The sequence below is a fragment of the Homarus americanus genome, unplaced genomic scaffold (assembly GCF_018991925.1).
Source record: "Homarus americanus isolate GMGI-L3 unplaced genomic scaffold, GMGI_Hamer_2.0 scaffold16836, whole genome shotgun sequence".
Lineage (NCBI taxonomy): Eukaryota > Metazoa > Arthropoda > Malacostraca > Decapoda > Nephropidae > Homarus > Homarus americanus.
Window position 1 is genome coordinate 247,501 of NW_024720513.1, and position 21,883 is coordinate 269,383.

The 21,883-nt window shown below is 43.0% G+C and overlaps 1 long non-coding RNA gene across 1 annotated transcript in view; it reads right to left on the bottom strand.

The window, feature by feature from the left end:
- LOC121860554 overlaps positions 1 to 19,193 on the bottom strand; it is a 24,003-nt gene extending 4,810 nt beyond the window's left edge. Inside the window, exons 1-2 of the long non-coding RNA XR_006087889.1 lie at positions 18,699 to 19,193; positions 9,135 to 9,142 (exon numbers count right to left, since the gene is read on the bottom strand). This is a non-coding gene — a long non-coding RNA (uncharacterized LOC121860554). The remainder of the gene's footprint in view (positions 1 to 9,134; positions 9,143 to 18,698) is intronic.
- Between the last annotated feature and the right edge of the window lie 2,690 nt (positions 19,194 to 21,883).

Sequence of the window (21,883 nt, forward strand, 5' to 3'; positions counted from 1 at the left end):
ATTTTTTTCTTTTATATGAATATGACCTCCAGGCTCCCCCAATAGCCACACCTTCGCCACCATTTTATTACCTTAATATTAAATATCCTAATACATAAGTAGCTATCCTAGCTGTGTTGAGCCACAGACCTACTACTGCTACCACCCTTACCACCACTACTACTATTACTACCACTATCACCACTACTATTACTACTACTGCCATTAAATCCTCACTTCTCCATTATCGTTTATAATATTAACACATACACACACACCCACACACACACACACACACACACACACACACACACACACACACACACACACACACACACACCCACACACACACCCACACACACACACACACACACACACACACAAAGTTAATAATCCAGGTGTGTTATATATTACACTCACATGACAGGTAAAAGTAATTAACATACACTTGTCCTAATGTTACCTGCACACGCCAAGCTTAATTATTCAGAGCTATATAATAATTATGTTCTAATTCGATTATGTGGGATTATGTCGTTCATGTGTTGTTGTTGTTGTTGTTGTTATTTGTTACCTGATGATTTTTTATGTGCAATTATCAAAATTTAACCTGATGCAGAGAGAGAGAGAGTAATGGGAAACCTGCTACGGATATTGTCCTTTACGTATCAGTAGTAGTAGTAGCCGCATCAGTGTGAGGAAAAAGAACGCCCCCCCCCTCACCCTTCTTTCTCTCTGTCTCACCTGCACAACACGAGAGGTGACTCAGGTGGTCACAAAGTCCGGGATGAGTCACCTGTATTCACCTGACTCACTCCCAACTGTGTGTGTGTGTGTGTGTGTGTGTGTGTCCAGGGTAAAGCTACTACTACAGGAGCAAAGTGAACTGAGAGCAAACAGACGGTGGAGGAGGAGGAAGAAGAGGAAGGAAGAGGGGGAGGAGGAAGAAGAGGAAGGAAGAGGGGGAGGAGGAAGCTGTCACGTTAGCGAGGAGTGTATCAAGAAGGGTAATGGCGGCATCTACAGGCAAAGGAACACCTCAGCCAGGATGGGGAGTGTCCTCTCTCTCCTCCTCTCTCTCTCCTTGATTCGTATAACCTAATCCGTCATCCTTGTATGCCTACACCTGTCACACACAAACACACACCTGTCAACAATACTCACGCCCACACACCTGCTAAAGATACTTATGATCTCACCTGTTACCGTTAATCACGCCCACATCTGCTTTCGCAAACCCACGCCACGCCCACACCTACCCACACTTGTCACAGCCCACACCTGCCCACACTACGCTCGCCCACGCCTGTTAAGCCCCGCCTAGGACACCCTTGTTAACATACCTACGACAATAATATTATAGATTAAAACTTTTTATTTGTTTTATCTGCCTTTTTTCTCTTCTCTCTCGCTTTCTCTTTCTTTTATTCACATTTCTCTCTCTCTCTCTCTCTCTCTCTCTCTCTCTCTCTCACTAAACATTCCCAGTCAATGTATGTTTACAATTTCAGCCAATGAGGAGCCAGAGTCCTTAATTACTGTACATAGTAGTTACGTTTGGTACTCGTTAATTAACAATAGTATAATCTCCTCAAGACATCTCAAACACACCTGTGCCGTAATTAAGCTCCCGATGATTGACACTTAATGAGGTCACCTGAAGATTAGCTCCCCTCAGCTTATTTCACCTGGTTGATTAAACATGTTAATGTTATGTAGGGGTTGGGTTAGCGTTATGTTAAGTTAGGGTAGTGTAAAGTTAGGTTAGGTTAGGGTAGTGTTAGGTTAGGTTAGCGTTGTTATTCCTAAGGTAAAATAAGCTGGGGCTAATCTTCACGTGACCCCAACACTCAAGATGGCTCCCTTATCAAGCCATAAGGAACGTGGGAGCCAAGACAATAATCCCTGTATACACTGAGCACCATTATGCCACCCTACGTGTTAACTTCCGCGAAAATGTATGCAAGAGCTTCTGAGAATATGCTGTACACACACACACACACACACACACATAATAACATGTAACTGTGTGAACGTGACGATACAAGACAAAGACGACACTAGCACCAAGAATCCACCTGGCGGTCACTTAAGTTAACCATCAGTGGCCTAGCTGGCGTATGACAACAATCAAAACAAACTGGCAGCCGCATGAAAACAAACACTGTGTTGGCGGACGTACACAAAAAAACATACACAGGGTTGGTGAACGTATAATAACAGACACGGGGTTGTCAAACGTACAACAACAAACCCGGGAGTTGGCAGCCAAATGACAACAAACCGAACTGGCGGGCGTAGAAGAGAGGGAACAAAGAGCTGGCGAACGTGTGCCAATAGACATAGTTAGCTACCACGTGGCAACCAACACGACGGAGCTGCCGGCCGTAATAACACGACGGAGCGACAACACGACGGAGCTGCCGGCCGTAATAAATAAATACGACGGAGCTGCCGGCCGTAATAACAACACGACGGAGCTGCCGGCCAATAACACGACGGAGCTGCCGGCCGTAATAACAACACGATGGAGCTGCCGGCCGTAATAACAACACGACGGAGCTGCCGGCCGTAATAACACCACGACGGAGCTGCCGGTCGTAATAACACCACGACGGAGCTGCCGGTCGTAATAACACCACGACGGAGCTGTACGATGCACAAAAGGAAAGGTTGTAGTATAGTGTAAGTCATCCTACACAGGTAATCCTATAAACCTTGGTGTCAAATATTGATATTTTTTATACGTGATGTATTAGTTATTAAGTTTAGCCTCAATATCGGCCACTTGTCGCTTATATTCTCTTTTCCGACTCAAGCCACCCGATATTATACGGCTCAGGAGGTCAGAGTCACACGTGGATGAACTAATCCTAACCTAAACCACAACGAGGACAATACCAAACCCCTAAAAGCGGCGGCACACTGGGAACTTTCCTCCAAACATGTTACCCGTTTTGCGGGCCGCTGGCCTGACGGCCCAGCCAGCAGCAGGATTTCTGCTGTTGTGAGAAATGGACAACAGTTTGGCGGAGATCTTTCCTGGCCGAGTTAGTGCTCAAATGAGCTTCATATTAGGTGTTTATTATTCAAGTAGAAATTTAAATAAATCATGAAACAATAATAACTTTAAATGAAACATAAAAAGGTGAAATGTTTCTATTTATTCGTCACTTTAAAGCTTCTTTAGTACTATTAAATCATTATTCAGGGTCTTCTTTGACCATCCAGCCGCCGCCACTTTTAAAGAAGTTTCACGACGCTCCCATCGTCTTTTCTTTGGCTTTTACAGACGCCTCACTTGCTTTACCAATTGAAGAACTATATCACAATCCTGCAAGGCCTCAACTGTAGTAATGGGATCCATGGTGAACCTCGTCAAGTCGCTTTGTTGTTGTCTTCGTTGCGTTGGGCAGACGCGCCAACAAAACATCACAGTGTGACGCAAAACGCCTCTTTGTTTTACTGGCCGGACCGTGTTTGCCAAACGTGTTTGGAGGAAAGTGCCCAGTGAGCCGCTGCCTTAAAACAATTATGAGGTAACCCCCCCCCCCTCCCCCAGACAACCCAAGGAAGGTGTACATTCTCCGGCAGGTAACGCAAATACCTCCCGGACGCTTGAGGATTCCTTGATCACATAAGCAGGAGAATTTGGCCATGATAAAAAAAAATATTATACGTAAAGTTAACAATACTGTGAGCTGACGACACACCACAACCCTACATCCCGGCACAAGAGACATTAAACGTAACATATTTGGTAGACAAACAACCCTACACCTGGCAGTGATGACCTTCCAACACACACACACACACACACACACCTTACTGCTGGGGCGTTTACATCACACGACCCCCCAACCTTTCTACTCCTACTCCTCCACATCTTTCTACTCCTTCCTCCTCCTAATCTATCTCTCCATCCCATCTATTCCTACTCGTCCCCACCTCTCCTACACCCCCCCCCCTACACAGGAACACATCCACCAGTACACCTGATAAACAGTGTCCTTAGGAGGCAGCTCTACACAACACCAGGCTCCACTCCACCTGCTCCACCACCTCCTCCTCACCTTACCTCCCTACCTACCAAGCACCTTGTTACCTCCCACCCTACCAGCCTCTTTACCCTTAACTACCACACCGCCTACCTGCCTTTACCCCCAGCCCAGGTAACACTCACCTCGTTAACACAGGTAATGGAGCCAATAAGAATGCCGAGGCCACACAGTATTACCTTTAATAATCTCCCACGGCTACAGGATTCTCTCTACGATTCGCAGGTAAGACAATAAAGAAACTATTCCCATCTTACCTGTACACGTGTGAAGGCGTGCCAATTTCCTCCCTGTTACCTGTAGTCGTGGGAACACAGACAACTGGGTCGGTTATATTACGGCAGCACGACGATGGTGAGTGTAATAACATCGAAATTATTGCACAACTAAGGGGGGGTTGGGTGGGTGGGAGGGGGGGGGGTCAACTGAAGATTAGACAACCTAGATTATTTCACCTGAAGTTTAGCCACCCTAATGCTAATCTAATTCTAACCCAAATTAATCTTACCAAAAAGTGTTCTCTTACCTGATCTTACGACCAAAAGATGCAGTTAAGAATCATTGAGAATCCACCCTAAGATAACCGTAACCTCACGAGTCTTACACACACACACACACACACACACACTTACTAGTTAGGAGACATTACACTGAGACTCTACCATAACTAGATACCTTCACTAAGATCAGTTAAGAGACAAAATTACAATGCCTTCCTTGCTCATGACACTTGACACTACCTATGACACTTGTGGTGCCACTTTATTCAGGCACGACTGACCCCGCTTACGACACTTGACACAACTCATAATCTCGAAGCCATTTATCCCTCCACCATGACACTGGATCACATTACGACACCGGATACCGCCCATGACAAGTGACACCGCCCCTCCACCATGACACTGGATCACATTACGACACCCGATACCGCCCATGACAAGTGACACCGCCCCTCCACCATGACACTGGATCACATTACGACACCCGATACCGCCCATGACAAGTGACACCGCCCCTCCACCATGACACTGGATCACATTACGACACCCGATACCGCCCATGACAAGTGACACCGCCCTCCATCATGACACTGATTTAGTTACGACACCCGACACCGTCCATGACCCCCTCTCCTCCAGGCAGCAACACCCAGTCATAAGTCATCCTAGTCACTCACTACTGGAGGTAAACAAGTAACCAAAATACTGTGTGTGTGTGTGTGTGTGTGTGTGTGTGTGTGTGTGTGTGTGTGTGTGTGTGTGTGTGTGTGTGTGTGTGTGTGTGTGTGTGTGTGTTAGCTCGGACATGACAGGTGGGTGGGTCTCTCAACACACACACTTCCTCACTCTCAACATACATACAGACACAATCCTCTCTTTCTCAACTGTGTGTTTGTACTGAGAGAGAGAGAGAGAGAGAGAGAGAGAGAGAGAGAGAGAGAGAGAGACCAGGGGCGTCACACAGGTGAACCAGGGTGAAGGTGAGGCTGACGTCACCTCCAGGTTGAACGAGTAACGTGGGGTGAAGATCCTACACTGGACCTCCTCTTGTTCTTCTTGTTCTTCTTGTTCTTCCTCTTGTTCTTCTTGTTCTTCTTGTTCTTCCTCTTGTTCTTCTTCTTCCTCCTCTTGTTCTTCCTCCTCCTCCTCCTCCCTTACGGACCAGATGATCTACACCCACCACCTCTCACTACACACACACACACACACACACACACACACACAGGAGAGTTCAGAGACCCATTACACTACCAAAAAACTATAACAACTTATACAGGTAATTACAGAGACACACCTGGGCGACCGACTGTATTGTTACATTATACACGTACACTGCGACACGTGTCATGTAATTACCACTACTGCAGTATGAGACACAGACAGACAAGACAGAAACATAGACAGACAGACAAATACAGAGAGAGAGAGAGAGAGAGAGAGAGAGAGAGAGAGAGAGAGAGAGAGAGAAGGCTGTAAACTAATAATACGCCAGAGAATTCCTTCATGTATTATTCAGATGTAATTACTGCAACACAACGCATGAGAGACAGACAGACAGACAGAAAGAAATGCAGACACAGACAGATACAGAAAGATTTGCCGACAGACGTAATGAAAAATACAGACACAGAGATAGACACAAAGAAATAAGACAAAAAGAAAGACAGGCAGACACAGAGAGAAAAGGACAGACATACAGACACAAAGACAAAAAACAGTCACAGACAGACACACAAAAAATACATTCAGACAGATAGCAGACAGACAGACAAACAGACAGACAGACCAAAAGGCAGACACACAAGAGGCCTACTGTTAAACATCACACTCAAGGTCCGGTTAAAATTTCCCACCTGAATGAAACATGATAAAACTATAGCTACCTCGTGTACAACTTTGTGTGTGTGTGTGTGTGTGTGTGTGTGTGTGTGTGTGTGTGTGTGTGTGTGGAGGGGGGGATGCTGTTCTGTGTGTAATAATAATAATAATAATAACAATAATAATAATAATAATAATAATAATAATAATAATAATAACAATAATAATAAAAGGTTTATTAATAGAGTTGCAGCCGGTGGCTGAATATACAAACTTACATGTAATTTAGACATAATGATATGCGTTCAATACATTTACAGGGCTGTACAGTACATAAATCAGGAGTTGTTTATTATTTTAACAATAGATGGGATGGTGCTGCTGTTATATCTATCAGTGCAGGCTCTTATGGGCTGAATTTTGTTGTAGTGGTGGATTGCGCGAGGTGGGCGGGGGACTGCAGGTGGCAGTAGGTGGCGATGACGAGGATGGTGCAGTAGTCCACTGTCAAACTCTGTTAGTGCGTGGTGGTGGTCACTGAGGGATGGCATTTCCAGGGTGGAGAGAGCGTTGTTGTAGTAGCCGGAGTAGCCTGTACAGGGTGCCTTGTAGCGATGAGTAGTCCGGTGAGGTGTTGTCCACTGTAACCCACACAGTGCAGTCATCCACGTACTTCCACCTATGAGGACTGTGTATGTGTGTGTGCTGGGGGGATGCTGTTCTGTGTGTGTTACAATACAGTAATCCCTCCATATAACGGACTCCTCTCTCCATATAATCCGTTAACTGGAGGTTTCACATCTAACGGTCCCTCGATATAATGGACTTTTCTCTCCGTCCCTTAAATAGAGGTTTTATTGTATAGAAGCTTTGCTATATTTGATAGTCATTAAATTTACTGAACTTAAATTCACATCCAGGTATATTCACACGTACCGATAAAAGTCATTATATGTATTTGATCAAATTTAAACACTGAATTTTTATCTATACGTATCTATTACAAGAAAAAACATCCGGAAAATTGCAAAAAAAAAATAGTTATTGTTTCATGACAGTTCAAAAGCTTCACTTCCTTTCGTTATATCTAAGTTAAGATATGTGTCTGAGTGAGTGTTTGGTATGAGGAAGTGGAGTGAGGAACTGGTACCCGGCATTTGTAATTCAGGTAGTTAGTTAATTAACCTACATACATTATATTGAAGTACATAACTGAGGAAGTGTTTGGTATACCTCAGAGTTATACCTTACTATACAAACCTAAGTATATACCTTACACTGATGTATATAGCTATCTGTGTGTGTGTGTGTGTGTGTGTGTGTGTGTGTGTGTTGGGCAGGTAGCGGGTACAGGTGAAAGTGGTGTTGGTTGTATTAAGTTCAGACTGACAGTGGCAGAAGGTCAGCCCCACAGCCCTGGCTCCTGTGACATTTGTGTTGGTCTTTCTGTCTACTGGTGGTGGTGGGGTGAGGGTGTGGTGCGGTCATGAGCCACACCATGCACTTCACTGTTGCTCTTAGTTCCTAATGTGTTGAAAAAGAGAGACAGACAGACAGATAACCAGGTAGATAGAAAGACCTACATATAACTCCATCATAACAAATAACTAGGACTAGACACCAGGTATAAATAGCATAAATAGCTCTATAAACATAAAGATAGATGTATATAATAAACAAAAATAGCTAAGAGTCTAAATATATGTAAGCGTGTCTAACTCTGAATGCTTAAGTGGTATCAAGTGTCCTAACCCACTTACTCTCGTTCACCTCCACTGCGGGAAAAAATATATTAAGTGATTCCCAGAGACCTGATCAACCGTTAAGGGCGAGGTGGATACAGCACACTGGAGACTATTACTATATGCACTTTGGGTCAGTTTTCCCGTCTCCATCTGGGTCCAGGTGCCCTACTCAGTGATTAGCAATGGGGCTCTAAGTGGTGAATGTCAGGTAAGGATGTGAGGGTTGTATCCAGACTATATCTCAACTATAGCCAGTCAGGTATAGCCACAGTCAGGTATAGCCCAGTCAGGTATAGCCCAGTCAGGTATAGCCCAGTCAGATATAGCCCAGTCAGGTATAGCCCAGGCAGTCATCAAAATACCACAGAATAAAAAAATACAAAATTACATAGAAAAAAGAAAAAACTGAAATTACGTCCGAAAAAAATTAAACAAAGAAAATACAAAGAAATTACAAAATAACACGAAACAAAAAAATAATCCTGAACAAAACAAAGAAAGAAAAATCACACCAGAAAAACAATTAAATTAAAAAGTGTATAATCCCCCAAAAATTACAAAATTAAATCACGTCCCCCCAAAAAAAAAATCACACCAAGAATACAAAAACGACACACACACACACACACACACACACAGTAGATTACTAAATACTACTTCTTGCACTGTCACTATGTTGAAATGAACTGTAGTTTGAGCTTTTCCCCATCTAGTTATTATATGTCTTATTTGTGTCACTTATGTTACTTGTATATTATTTGTAATTCGAAACCCATTCCCCAAATATGTAACTGTATATTTTCAGCCTTCTGGCTGCCAAGCTCTTTCAATAAACCGTTAATTATTATTATTATTATTATTATTATTATCATTAGATTATGTCACATGTGTCCAGGGTATTTGGCCGTCACTGTACGCTACTCACGCGTCCTTACCACCGAAAAAAGTTCCAAAATGTACAATTGCAACTACTGAACCGAGATAATGCAATTGCAACACAGAATATATAAATCTAAATAAACTTGATTCACCTCACCACCTCTCACTAACTCTCTACCCCCCTCCACTACTCCCACTACTCCCCACCTCCACCACTCCTCTCCACTACTCCTCCACCACTCTTCCTCCACTACCTTCACCCTCCACTACTCCTCACCTCCACCTCTCACTAACCCTACCTCCCCACCCCTCCCACTACCTCTTCCCTTCCTCACTCCTCCACTACCCTTCCCCCTCACCTCCACCTCACCAACTCTTCACCCTCCCTACCCCCTCCCCCTTACCTCCCACTACTCCTTCCCTCACTCCCTCCCACTGTCTCCCCACTCCTCCACTACTCCTTCCTCACCCTCCACCACTCCTTCCTCACCTCCACTACTCTTCCTCCCTCACCTCCACTACTCCTTCCTCCCTCACCCTCCACTACCTCATCCTCCACTAACCCTCCCTCCTCACCCTCTCCACCACCTCCCTCCCCACCCTCCACTCCTTCCCTCACCCTCCACCACTCCCTCACCCACTACTCCTTCCCCCTCCACTACCCCTTCCCCCTCCACTACTCCTTCCTCACCCCCTCCACTACTCCTACCTCACCTCCACCACTCCTCTCCCTCACCTCCACCACTCCTCACCTCCACCACTCCTCACCTCCACTACTCCTCACCCCCTCCACCACTCCTCCCCTCACCCCCTCCACTACCTCTCCTCCACTACCTCTTCCTCACCCTCCACCACTCCTCCTCAACACCCTCCACTACTCCTTCCCTCACCTCCACTATCCTCCCCCTTCCCTCCTCAGGCTTTATTGTCTTCGTGTGAGAGAGAGAGAGAGAGAGAGAGAGAGAGAGAGAGAGGATGTGTTATATGAGTAATATCCTTACAGAACACGTTCGCTATTAACACCAAATCCATCGCTCAAGTGGCACTTGATATGCACCCTCACCCTCCCATCACCCTCTCACCCCTCTCCCCATCACCCCTCACCTCTCCCATCACCCTCAATCTCTCCCATCACCCCTCTCACCCCTCTCCCATCACCCCTCACCCCCTCTCCCATCACCCTCTCACCCCTCTCCCATCACCCTCTCACCCCTCCCCCCCTCCATCAGACACACTAGACATACAGACGAACAAACATTCAGACACAGAGACAGAAAGACAGGTTCGGTAGGCCTATGCAGAAAGACAGGTTCGGTAGGCCTATGCAGAAAGACAGATAAACAAACATACAGAAATGTACGGTAGGCAAACTGACAGAAATAGACAGACAGACAGGTATGGTGTGCAAAGACTGACACAGACAGACAGACAGGTATGGTGTGCAAAGACTGACACAGACAGACAGACAGACAGGTATGGTGTGCAAAGACTGACACAGACAGACAGGTATGGTGTGCAAAGACTGACACAGAGACAGACAGACAGGTATGGTGTGCAAAGACTGACACAGACAGACAGACAGACAGGTATGGTGTGCAAAGACTGACACAGACAGACAGGTATGGTGTGCAAAGACTGACACAGAGACAGACAGACACACAGGTGTGGTGTACAGAAAGAATGAGACAGACTCGTAGCTCCTGCCCTAAATCCCTTCATATTCATGGTCAATACAATATCCCTTTCTTCGTCCCTAAAACCACTGGGGTCTACGAGGACTGTGACCCATGTGATTTGGGGCCTAAGAGGACTGGGGCCTAAGAGGACTGGGGCCTAAGAGAACTGGGGCCTAAGAGGACTGGGGGCCTAAGAGAATTGGGACCTAAGAGAAATGGGGCCTAAGAGGACTGGGGCCTAAGAGGACTGGGGCCTAAGAGGACTGGGAGTCTCAGTGTGGCTGGTGGAAGGAGATGAATAATTAATTAATGCGATGAGTGAACACAGCTGCCCACGATGACGTAAACTTCACAGAACGGGGCGTGGGTGACGGATAGCGTGGGTGACGTATGGCGTGGGTGAAGTATGGCGTGGGTGACGGATAGTGTGGGTGACGTATGGCGTGGGTGACGGATGGCGCGGGTTCCGTAGGGCGCGCGTGTATGTGTGAGGAACATTAGGGCGTGTGAAAGGCGTGGCAAGGAGGAATTTGACCTAGGTAACGAAAGGCGCGGGTGACGTGGTTGGTGTGTGTCCAGGAAACGTTGGAGCGTGGGCAAGGCGTGGCAAAGAGACGCTTGGCGGGTGTGGGGAAAGGTGGTGGGTTCAGCTTGTGTTTACTCTGGATTTTCTGGCCCCTCGCCCACTACTGTACTTCTCTCACTCACCCCTCACTCTCACTCACCCCTCACTCTCACTCCCTCCCTCTCTCACTCCTCTCTCACTCTTCCTCTCCTCACCCCTCTCCACTCCCCCTCCCTCCTCACCCCTCACTCTCACTCACCCCTCACTCTCCACTCACCTCCTCTCACTCTCACTCACCCCTCCTCTCCTCACCCTCACTCTCCTCCACCTCACTCACCCTCCTCACCCCTCACTCTCACTCACCCTCACCCCTCTCTCTCCTCTCACTCGCCCCACTCTCTCTCCACCTCACCTCACTCACCACCCTCCTCACTTACCTCCTCCCCCCTCTCCTCTCACCCTCACCTCACTCACCCCTCACCCTCACCTCCTCCCCTCACTCCTCGCTCCTCTACTCCTCTCTCACTCACCCCTCACTCTCACTCACCCCTCACTCTCACTTACCTCCTCCCTCCCTCACGCCACACATTCTTTCAGCTAGACTCCAACACAATCAATTAATCTATCAGGATATTGTTACCTCACACTATTATTTCAAATCAATTTATTTAACAAAGTTCCCATCTGTATTGATCAGCTTAACACCCGCCTCACTTACCTAACTGATAGAGACTGGCAATATGGGGGAGATTTAGTAATTTACCTACATGATATATATATATATATATAGTTAACGTCTCAAAATACCGTAATCTATTTTTCATTAATAAAAAAAAATCTTATAAAAACAGTAATATATTTTTTTTAATTATACGAACAAGAATTTTATTGAATGATATGATAAATTTTGGTATGTATTTGGATCACGTGATTAAACACCCTAACACTATAGCTACCTGGAAGAGGGTTAGGTTAGGTTAGGTTAGGTTAGGTTAGGTTAGGTTATATAAGCTGGGGTGCCTAGACTCCAACACAATCAATTAATCTATCAGGATATTGTTACCTCACACTATTATTTCAAATCAATTTATTTAACAAAGTTCCCATCTGTATTGATCAGCTTAACACCCGCCTCACTTACCTAACTGATAGAGACTGGCAATATGGGGGAGATTTAGTAATTTACCTACATGATATATATATATATATATAGTTAACGTCTCAAAATACCGTAATCTATTTTTCATTAATAAAAAAAAATCTTATAAAAACAGTAATATATTTTTTTTAATTATACGAACAAGAATTTTATTGAATGATATGATAAATTTTGGTATGTATTTGGATCACGTGATTAAACACCCTAACACTATAGCTACCTGGAAGAGGGTTAGGTTAGGTTAGGTTAGGTTAGGTTAGGTTAGGTTATATAAGCTGGGGTGCCTAATCTCACGCCGTATGGTAATCCAAGTATTTTTTTTTACCTATTCGTTACAATAAAATACGATAGCTTTAAAAAACAAGAAATAAAACGGCACAATGAAAGACGGTAAAATGATAGACGGCCGCTACAACGATAGACGGTACAAGAAATAAGACAGTACAATGTTAGACGGCCGCTACAACGATAGACAGTACAAGAAATAAGACAGTATAATGTTAGACGGCCGCTACAACGATAGACGGTACAACAGCGGACGGTGGCGGCAAGTTCACCCGGTCCGTCCAACCACCACCACCACCACCCACCGGCCGGTCCGCTTGGGGGGGTAGGGGGAGGAGGGTGCGGCGATACGGAGCCTAACTTTTATCTAATCTCTATAACTGGTTCCCTCACTCCCTGGTAACCTTCCATATTTACCAAACTCTCATAAAACTGATGTATTCTATCCTCCACCGGGCGAATATAATGCTATACAGTTTACCTCACCGTAATTTCAAACCCAACCGAAAAAAAAACAGGTTTACGCGTCGACGTTAAGTAGAGTAATACCAAACTAGACCTTGCCTAACCTAACCTAAACTGACCTGACCTAAACTAACCTAAACTGACCTGACCTAACCTAAACTGACCTGACCTAAACTAACCTAACTTAACCTAAACTGACCTGACCTGACCTAAACTAACCTAAACTGACCTGACCTAACCTAAACTGACCTGACCTAAACTAATCTATCTCAACCTAAACTGACCTGACCTAACCTAAACTGACCTAACCGAAACTGACCTGACCTGACCTAACCTAATGTAATGGCAGTATTGTGCGAGGTAACGAGTGGAGTGGTGGTTTAAGCTTCACTGTACACCTAGGCCTACGGGGGTACAAAAAAAATCGTGATCTGAACGCGAATGACCTGTGATGGTGATAGTGGTGACCTTTAATGACCTGTTGAGTCCAATTAACCTGTGCTGTGGAGGCATTTGACCTTAAGTGACCTGTGGTGGTGAACAAAACTTTGACCTGTTGGTGAACTCTGACCTTACATGACATGTGTTAACGAATTTAACTGACCTTACATGACCTGTGTTGACGAACTTAACCCTGATCTCACATGACCTTTATGTGTGGTAGTGGTGACCTCTGACCTTACATGACCTGTGTGGTGGTGATGACCTCTGACCTTACATGACCTGCGTGGTGGTGACCCCTGTCATTAAATAACCAAGACCAGTGCCTGTGAGATCTCTTGAATGCTGTACAGTGAAGCTAATAACTGACACCAGCTTCTCCAGTGTGTTTTAAAAGGTCAATAATAACAGTAAAAGGTCAACACTAATAATAATAAACTGAATATCCATAATAATTAGCTATACAAATCAATAAAAATAAGTTTAAGGTCAATAATAATAATAACAATAATAAGCTAAAGGTCAATAATAATTAACAAAAGGTCAATAATAAAGTCATCCACACCAGTTCATGTAGTACAGTATGTGTGTTATGCTGAACCACAAGTGTTGATCGCGGCCATTTTACACACACTAGGCTACTGGATTTAATTAAAGTACAGCATTTCCTTTCAGTATCAGATATGATATTACCAACTGTTTATCATAATGCATTAGTTATATTTTGGTTCATTTTTTATAAATATTATCATTACGGTATTATTATTATTATTGCCGGTATCATTAGTATTAGTAGTAGTATTGACGGTATAATTGTTACCATCTCCCCTCTCCCCTTCACCACAAACCTCCGTATCCATACTACCCATCCTTACTCTCCCTCTCCCTCCCTCCCTCACCGCCTCCCTGCACGGAATATACAAAAGGGGCGTGGTGGTAATCTAGAAGTAGGGGGGTGGTAGTCTAATGGTGAGGATGGTGGTGGTAGTTTAATGGATCTGGTAACCTGGTGGTGGTTCAATAAAGGTTGTAATAGTGGTGATAACAGTAATAGTCACGAGCGCCACTAAAACACCCACGTCATCACATCCGTCTCTTGTTTAAACTGGTCACCATAGTAACCCCTCCGAACACAACATCTCTCTCTCTCTCTCTCTCTCTCTCTCTCTCTCTCTCTCTGACATTACTTAACTAGTTCCCTGTTGAGTTAGTTTTCTCCTCGTCGACCTTCACCGCTTCCCTCTGATCTATACCGTACACACCCGACTCTCACCCGAACAATTGTTATTTAACGATGAAATGTAGGTACAACCAATCGAATCGTGTGGGGTTTTTTATGGCAGTTATCTTATTCTTTGTTTTCTCCTAATTCTTCTTCGATTTAGTTATCTCTCCTCTTGTTATTCCTATCTCTCATATCTTTCTTCACATCTCTATCTTATTCTCCTTGGCCATTGTTATTTGCCTTATGCTTCTCTTCTTTGTTATTTATAATTCTCACGTAGTTTCTCCATCGCAGCTTCCTCTATTTCGTCTACCATTCGCTAGCTTCTTCTTTTCTTTCCTTACTGCATCCTCTTCTTCACTCCTTGTCTAACCCAACCCTCTACCGACTCTCTTAGCGTCTTGTTTACATCCTTCAAGTGCTAAAACTGCATCATTCATTTCAGTTGTCTAGGAAAAACAAGCGAGAGTTTGGTGGATTTTACATAACCATCAATAAATCTCTATAAACAACACACACACACATAATGACACTAATATGACATTATCCACACACACACACACAGGGAATTGCAGTGGTGAAGACAGTTTACCCGACGCTGGCTGACAGAGTGAAGACATAAAGCCTATTCATCAGTGACAAGCCCATACTCCCCCGCCCCGCCGCCACCAACACAACTCTATTTTCTCCCCATCTCTCTTTTACACATTGACTAAATTCACTCGCTCACTAAACGTTCATTCAGATGGTTGGAGATATATGTGTTTTATCCATGTGGTAATGAACATCATCCTCTCGGTGGTGTGCCAAAAATATTAATACTGTACCATTTTTACATATTGCAATGAACAGTATTCCCCCGTGACTAAACGTGCACAAAATTGCTGAATGGGCGATACGAATTTTCATCATATTGTAATGAACATACTTCCATGCATAATATTAACTTTTACACAAATAAAAAAGTATCAAAATGAAATGGAATATGCAAACTGAGTACTTCACTACCGAGCTTCGTGTTTTAAATACCGTAGTTACGAGGCTGCCATATGGCGTCGTTCTAAACTACTGCATTTGTTCCCACGAGGCTCCGGGGTGCAATATACTATAAGTACAGCATTTTTATCCACCCTCGGCTATTTTTCACATTTCCTGGCTCTGTTAGTCAGCTCTATATGTGCCGTTCTTGACCTAACTGATGGATGTTTCAGTACGTGAGGGGTTTATTGCGAAGTGCGGCTTAATTTCTGTAGGCAGGGCCCGCTCGCTTCCTGTAGCTGGTGTCACCTTATGTAAAAGAGAGAGAGTATCGCACGAGGCAATCCACTCCTTATGACCTGGGTGTGGGTTGTGGATCACTCGCCCGCTCATGTCGGGGATCAACTGGCCTATACCCAACTTTGGCCAGAAGCAGTACAAGGTGAGCCGGGCCCTGGGGGTGGGAGTATTTCTTTAACATACACAACACCATGTAGCTAGCTGATACAGACGTACTTCACTCACACCCTTTACAAAAGTAGGAGCTCAAGAGGATAAGAGATGTTATTGTTTTAGTGGGTGTTGCAACAACCAAGGTCTTCAAGTACCGTTACCTGATTCTTGCTTTTTACACTCAACAACAACTTATATTTGTGTAGTGTTTGACAAGTTAAGAAGAAAACAATTCAAAACATTCCTAATACACTTTCAAAATATAAATTAACCTAATCATTTAATGAGCGTCATGTTACCACAGTAAAGCCATCATGAGCTGGAATGATTTTTAAGGTAAATATTTTAAGACTATATAACACTCGACACCAATCTCGTTAACATGGAAATTATTCTTTCACTTTGTGTTATTACACCAACGACACAAGGAAGTAGGGGTGTATTAGTAATTGTCGGGGTAAGATGCAGTTCCTGGTCCCAACATTAATGACGACACAAAACGAACAAACCTAACCTAACCTAACCAAACCCGGCTACCTAACCTAACCTGACCTAACCTAACCAAACCTAACCCGGCTACCTAACCTAAACTACCTAACCTAAACTACCATAACCTAACTTACATTATTGTTAGGTTAAATTCCCTTGTCATTAATGTCTTCACCAACTACATCTTCATATTTTCTTAACGATACACACAAACGTAAAATGCTGCTCCTTTTACAAGTTTCTTCCTGGGCCGTTAAGAGTGCCCCCCCCCCAACCAGCTATTCCCAGACATTAAATAAGCTTTAGAAAATCCACACTAAGATAATGTGCTCGTATTGTAAGCTTCCCCAGCCCTTATCATGCGATTTAATCTCAACTCTTAACTTATTTGATAGTTTTACGACATTCTTATCTGGCGTAGATTCATATACAATAAAATAATATCCAAAGTATAAACTATCATCAGCCTGTATTAGATTCTACGAAAAAAAGGTAGAAAGTTACTGAAATTACAAGCAGTCCTCGACTCTAACTCCAGCCTACAAAAAGTAATATTGGTAGACTGATGTTGCAATCACGAGTTGTCTCCAGCCACCAATAATTAATTAATACAATGGTACCAGTCAAATTCAAAATGACACTCCAACAAATTACCCAATTTATATATATATATATTTATATTGTTGATCATTAAGAGTATTAACTAGCCTAATATTTACGCTTAAAGATCGTAATTGTTAAAGCGTAGTAATACATCGTAACTTCAACAAAAATAAACCCTTACGAAGAAGACTCTACCGCGGATAAGTCACGCCACCCTGAAACACTGCTCTCTGTACAGGCAACCAACAAACCTTCCTGAAACTATGCCGAATAATAATAATAAATACAACACTAGGCTACTCGTGTAATCATAAAACCCATCCACATTTCTTGCTGCCTAAGTAGACTTTACGAGATCCATGAATAGTGGCTCTTCCTCATGCAACCCACATTCCTTACCAACACTGGGCCAGGCGTACAGTCTGCTTTATATACCACTCAATTGGACTCTACAGGACCCATATATACGGCACCTGAAGAATAAACCCCCCTCATTTTCAAGCACTTATTAAATCTAGGTTACATCTCCAATATTCACACACACAAATAAAAGTACAATGTTAATCGTTGTAAAATATGTCAAAATCTCATCACTACCACATATGGCTGTACACCGCTGCCACTATTCAAGCAACCTTAATAAAATTTGGCAGAATCTACATGAAATATGACACTCGTAGAACACTTGTATACGAGGTCCTCCGGAAATACGAGAATTGGATCAACGGGAGTTTTAATTAATCTTAATATTCGTGTTGTATTCTTCGTTCTAAGGAGACGTTTGTTGCCTGTGTATGCATTTGAAGTTGTTGTTTTCATTGTGGCAATAGAGAAACAATAAATATTAAACTTCACCCTGAATATATACCATAATAAACATGAATACTGAGGTTAACAGTAAATGAAATTCATGTGGTAGTTCATTTTCTTATTTCAGGAAGACCACTCACTATCAACGCTATACAAGACAGATAGATAATTATTCAGTAACATTATCATATAAGTCTACAGTGAGTCAACATGTGTTCAACCACTGATAAACAGCATGGCGACTCGACCACGGATATACCAATGATAGGTTATTATCTAGCCTCACTACAACACAACACACGCTACAACATCCTCACAAACGTAGGACTATTTGTTTTTCGGTGCCATAATTTACGTGAAACATGTAAGAGGGGACCCAACCATAACACCACCTCCTTCAACACATTACCCGCCCTCTGTTGCCTTGGTAACAGTACAGCGTAACACAGTACAGTGGTCCACCAGCTGCACACTGCTGAGATACTACACTAATTCATCATCCCAATAACAGACAAGCCCTATATAACGTGGTGGATCTTGAGGGGGTGATAATAATGTATAATTTACCTCTTCATAATGTCCAGGAGAGGAGGGCGAACGTCCACACCGGTTCTTTATTCCGTCTTATCAATAGAGAATTTCTAGGGCAGCTTTAACTCCTACAGTACACAGAATCACAGTAAAAGGCAATAATTATACCACGTGGAGTAATTTTCAAACACGGCTTGGCGTTATTCCCGTCAGCGGAGGTTCAAGCTGTGGAGATATATTAACAAAAGCTAACTAGTTGAGCTGAAGCAACAAGGGATTTGTTCAAGTACTTTTTTCTATGGTATCTAAAATTATGTTAACTAGTGTAGTCGTTACTTACAGGCCAGACACTTAAGTTAGGAAATACATCCAACTGAGAGACGAGAGAATAAACCATTCACATATACCGCACAATGGGAGCGCGACTCACACCGACTCTCCCTCACAACAGCTGAGCGACAACTGGCCCCAAGCCCTGCTGCCAACAACAACAGTTCCAATAATATACATTGGTTACAAGGACTTAAACCCATTTGGGCAAGCTAAGTTTAGAATTTTAAATGTAATAGTATTTATTAGCTGCGTCGTTTTTATTAAAATTATTACTCATTGTTTTAGACGAAGGAATATTGATATTTTTTTATAAGACTTTGTTGACTTTTGATTGTGATTAAGTATTTTGTTTATTTTAAAAGTTTCGTAATATGATAATTAATAAAACTTTTACAAATGTTTACTTTTATATATTAATGTAACGGTTTAAGGCTTATGAGCTGCAAATTAATGGTTTTTGTTTGTATAAATTGAGTGTATGAAAGTGGGAATGGCATCTTTTTCTTATAAAGTTGCCAGTTAGTTGCCTGAACAGAGGCGCCACAGCTGCACGAGTTACGAGTCGCCTTTCATTTTCCTTTACGGAGGCTTCAATGGCACACTCATTTTTATTGCGCCTTTGAATCACTGAAACACTCCTAAATTTACTGCACCATTATATAACAGGATCTATTCCGCCTTTACATAATTAGTTATAGACAACCTTTATTAATTTGTATTGCACTAGTTGGAACACGTTAGGAACATTATATTAAAAAATTTCAATAACGTAATGAAACGATTATTAATATTCTTTCGATAATAATAGAACAAATAAAAGCCGTTGAAAGAGTTAGTAAATTTTGCTCTATGTGCACAAAAATATGAAAATAAACAATACGGCCGCCACATTGGAATTTAAATAACGTCATTTAAAATATAATGGTAAATGGATGCAGCTCCCTGACAAATATTGACTCATATTTTGCTGCTGTCTGTATGCTGAACCTTTTACGGTAATCTGAGAGTTGGTATAATAATAAAGACCACAACCTGTCTATATATGTCTAGTTGTTTATATTTGTGTTATATAAATTATGTTTATATCAATTTTATATATTTTTAACATGAACTCTTTAATCACGTGAAGAATAAACACCCCAACACTTCATTCATTACCATATCGTGGGTAGAACATCTCATATCGTGGGTAGAACATCTCATATCGTGGGTAGAACATCTCTTATCGTGGGTAGAACATCTCATATCGTGGGTAGAACATCTCTTATCGTGGGTAGAACTTCTCATATCGTGGGTAGAACATCTCTTATCGTGGGTAGAACTTCTTATATCGTGGGTAGAACTTCTTATATCGTGGGTAGAACATCTCATATCGTGGGTAGAACATCTCATATCGTGGGTAGAACATCTCATATCATTAGCTCTCATATCGTGGGTGGGAACATCTCATATCGTGGGTAGAACATCCCATATCGTGAGTAGAACTTATATCGTGGGTGGGAACTTCTCATATCGTGGGTAGAACATCTCTTATCGTGGGTAAAACATCTATCATGGGTAGAACATCGATATCATGGGTAGAACTTCTTATATCGTGGGTAGAACATCTCTTATCATGGGTAGAACATCGCATATCGTGGGTAGAACATCTCTTATCGTGGGTAGAACATCTCTTATCATGGGTAGAACATCTCTTATCGTGGGTAGAACATATCGTGGGTAGAACATCTCTTATCGGGTAGAACATCTCATATTGTGTAGAATGTCATTGGGAGTATGGATCGTGGTCATCTCTTATCATGGGTAGAACATCGCATATCGTGGGTAGAACATCTCTTATCGTGGGTAGAACATCTCTTATCATGGGTAGAACATCTCTTATCGTGGGTAGAACATCTCTTATCGTGGGTAGAACATCTCTTATCATGGGTAGAACATCTCATATTGTGAGTAGAACTTCTTATATCGTCATTGGTCTTCACCGAGTTCTCTACAAGTATCCTTCAACACTGGATATAGATGGACCACCAATACTTATTGGAGGGAGGATGGCAGGAAGTGAATGAGGGGAGGTAGGAGGGGGAGGGGAATGGGTGAGGAATGGAGGGAGTTAGGGAGTAAATGAGGAAGGAAGGAGGGAGGAGAATGGGTGAGGAATGGAGGGAGTTAGGGAGTAAATGAGGAAGGAAGGAGGGAGGGGAATGGGTGAGGAATGGAGGGAGTTAGGGAGTAAATGAGGAAGGAAGGAGGGTGAGGAAGGGGGAGAGTAAAGAGTGAAGGGGGAGGTAAAGATTGAATGAAGGAGGGAAGGAGAGAGAGGGAGGGGAGGAATGGGTGAGGGAATGAGGTAAGTAAAGGAGGAGGCAGGGAGGTATCCATGTACTAACTGGCCTCCTCCACTACCTGGTCACGCGTCGTGGTATGTGAGGTCAACGCTTCGGCTCCAACCACAGGACAACTTTTCGCGCACACTAGCGATTTCTATGGCAGTTCTGACGTCTTTTCCATTGTATATGAAACAATTTCTTTGCAGTTTTATCAATATTGTTTACTTTTATCATATTTTAACTATAACTTAAATCTATACTCTGAATAACTTACTCTAACCTAGCCTAACCTATTTTTAGAATTCCTCATGCAAATTTTCAAGAGTCGTGCATCAAATCTTCCTGCTATTCATTTATGTAATAACAATTTAACTGGTTCACGTTAGCTACGAAGCAAAGATGGTTTACCAGAATGTTGTTAACGTAGTATTGAATCTATCGTAAATATAAGTTTTCCCTCATCACCAGTTATAAAGGAAGATCTCGTCTGTGAAGCTTTGACAATAAGTGTAGTGTTGACGGCAGCGGAACGGGTCAAGTGTTCTGGTAACTCAGTTGTCT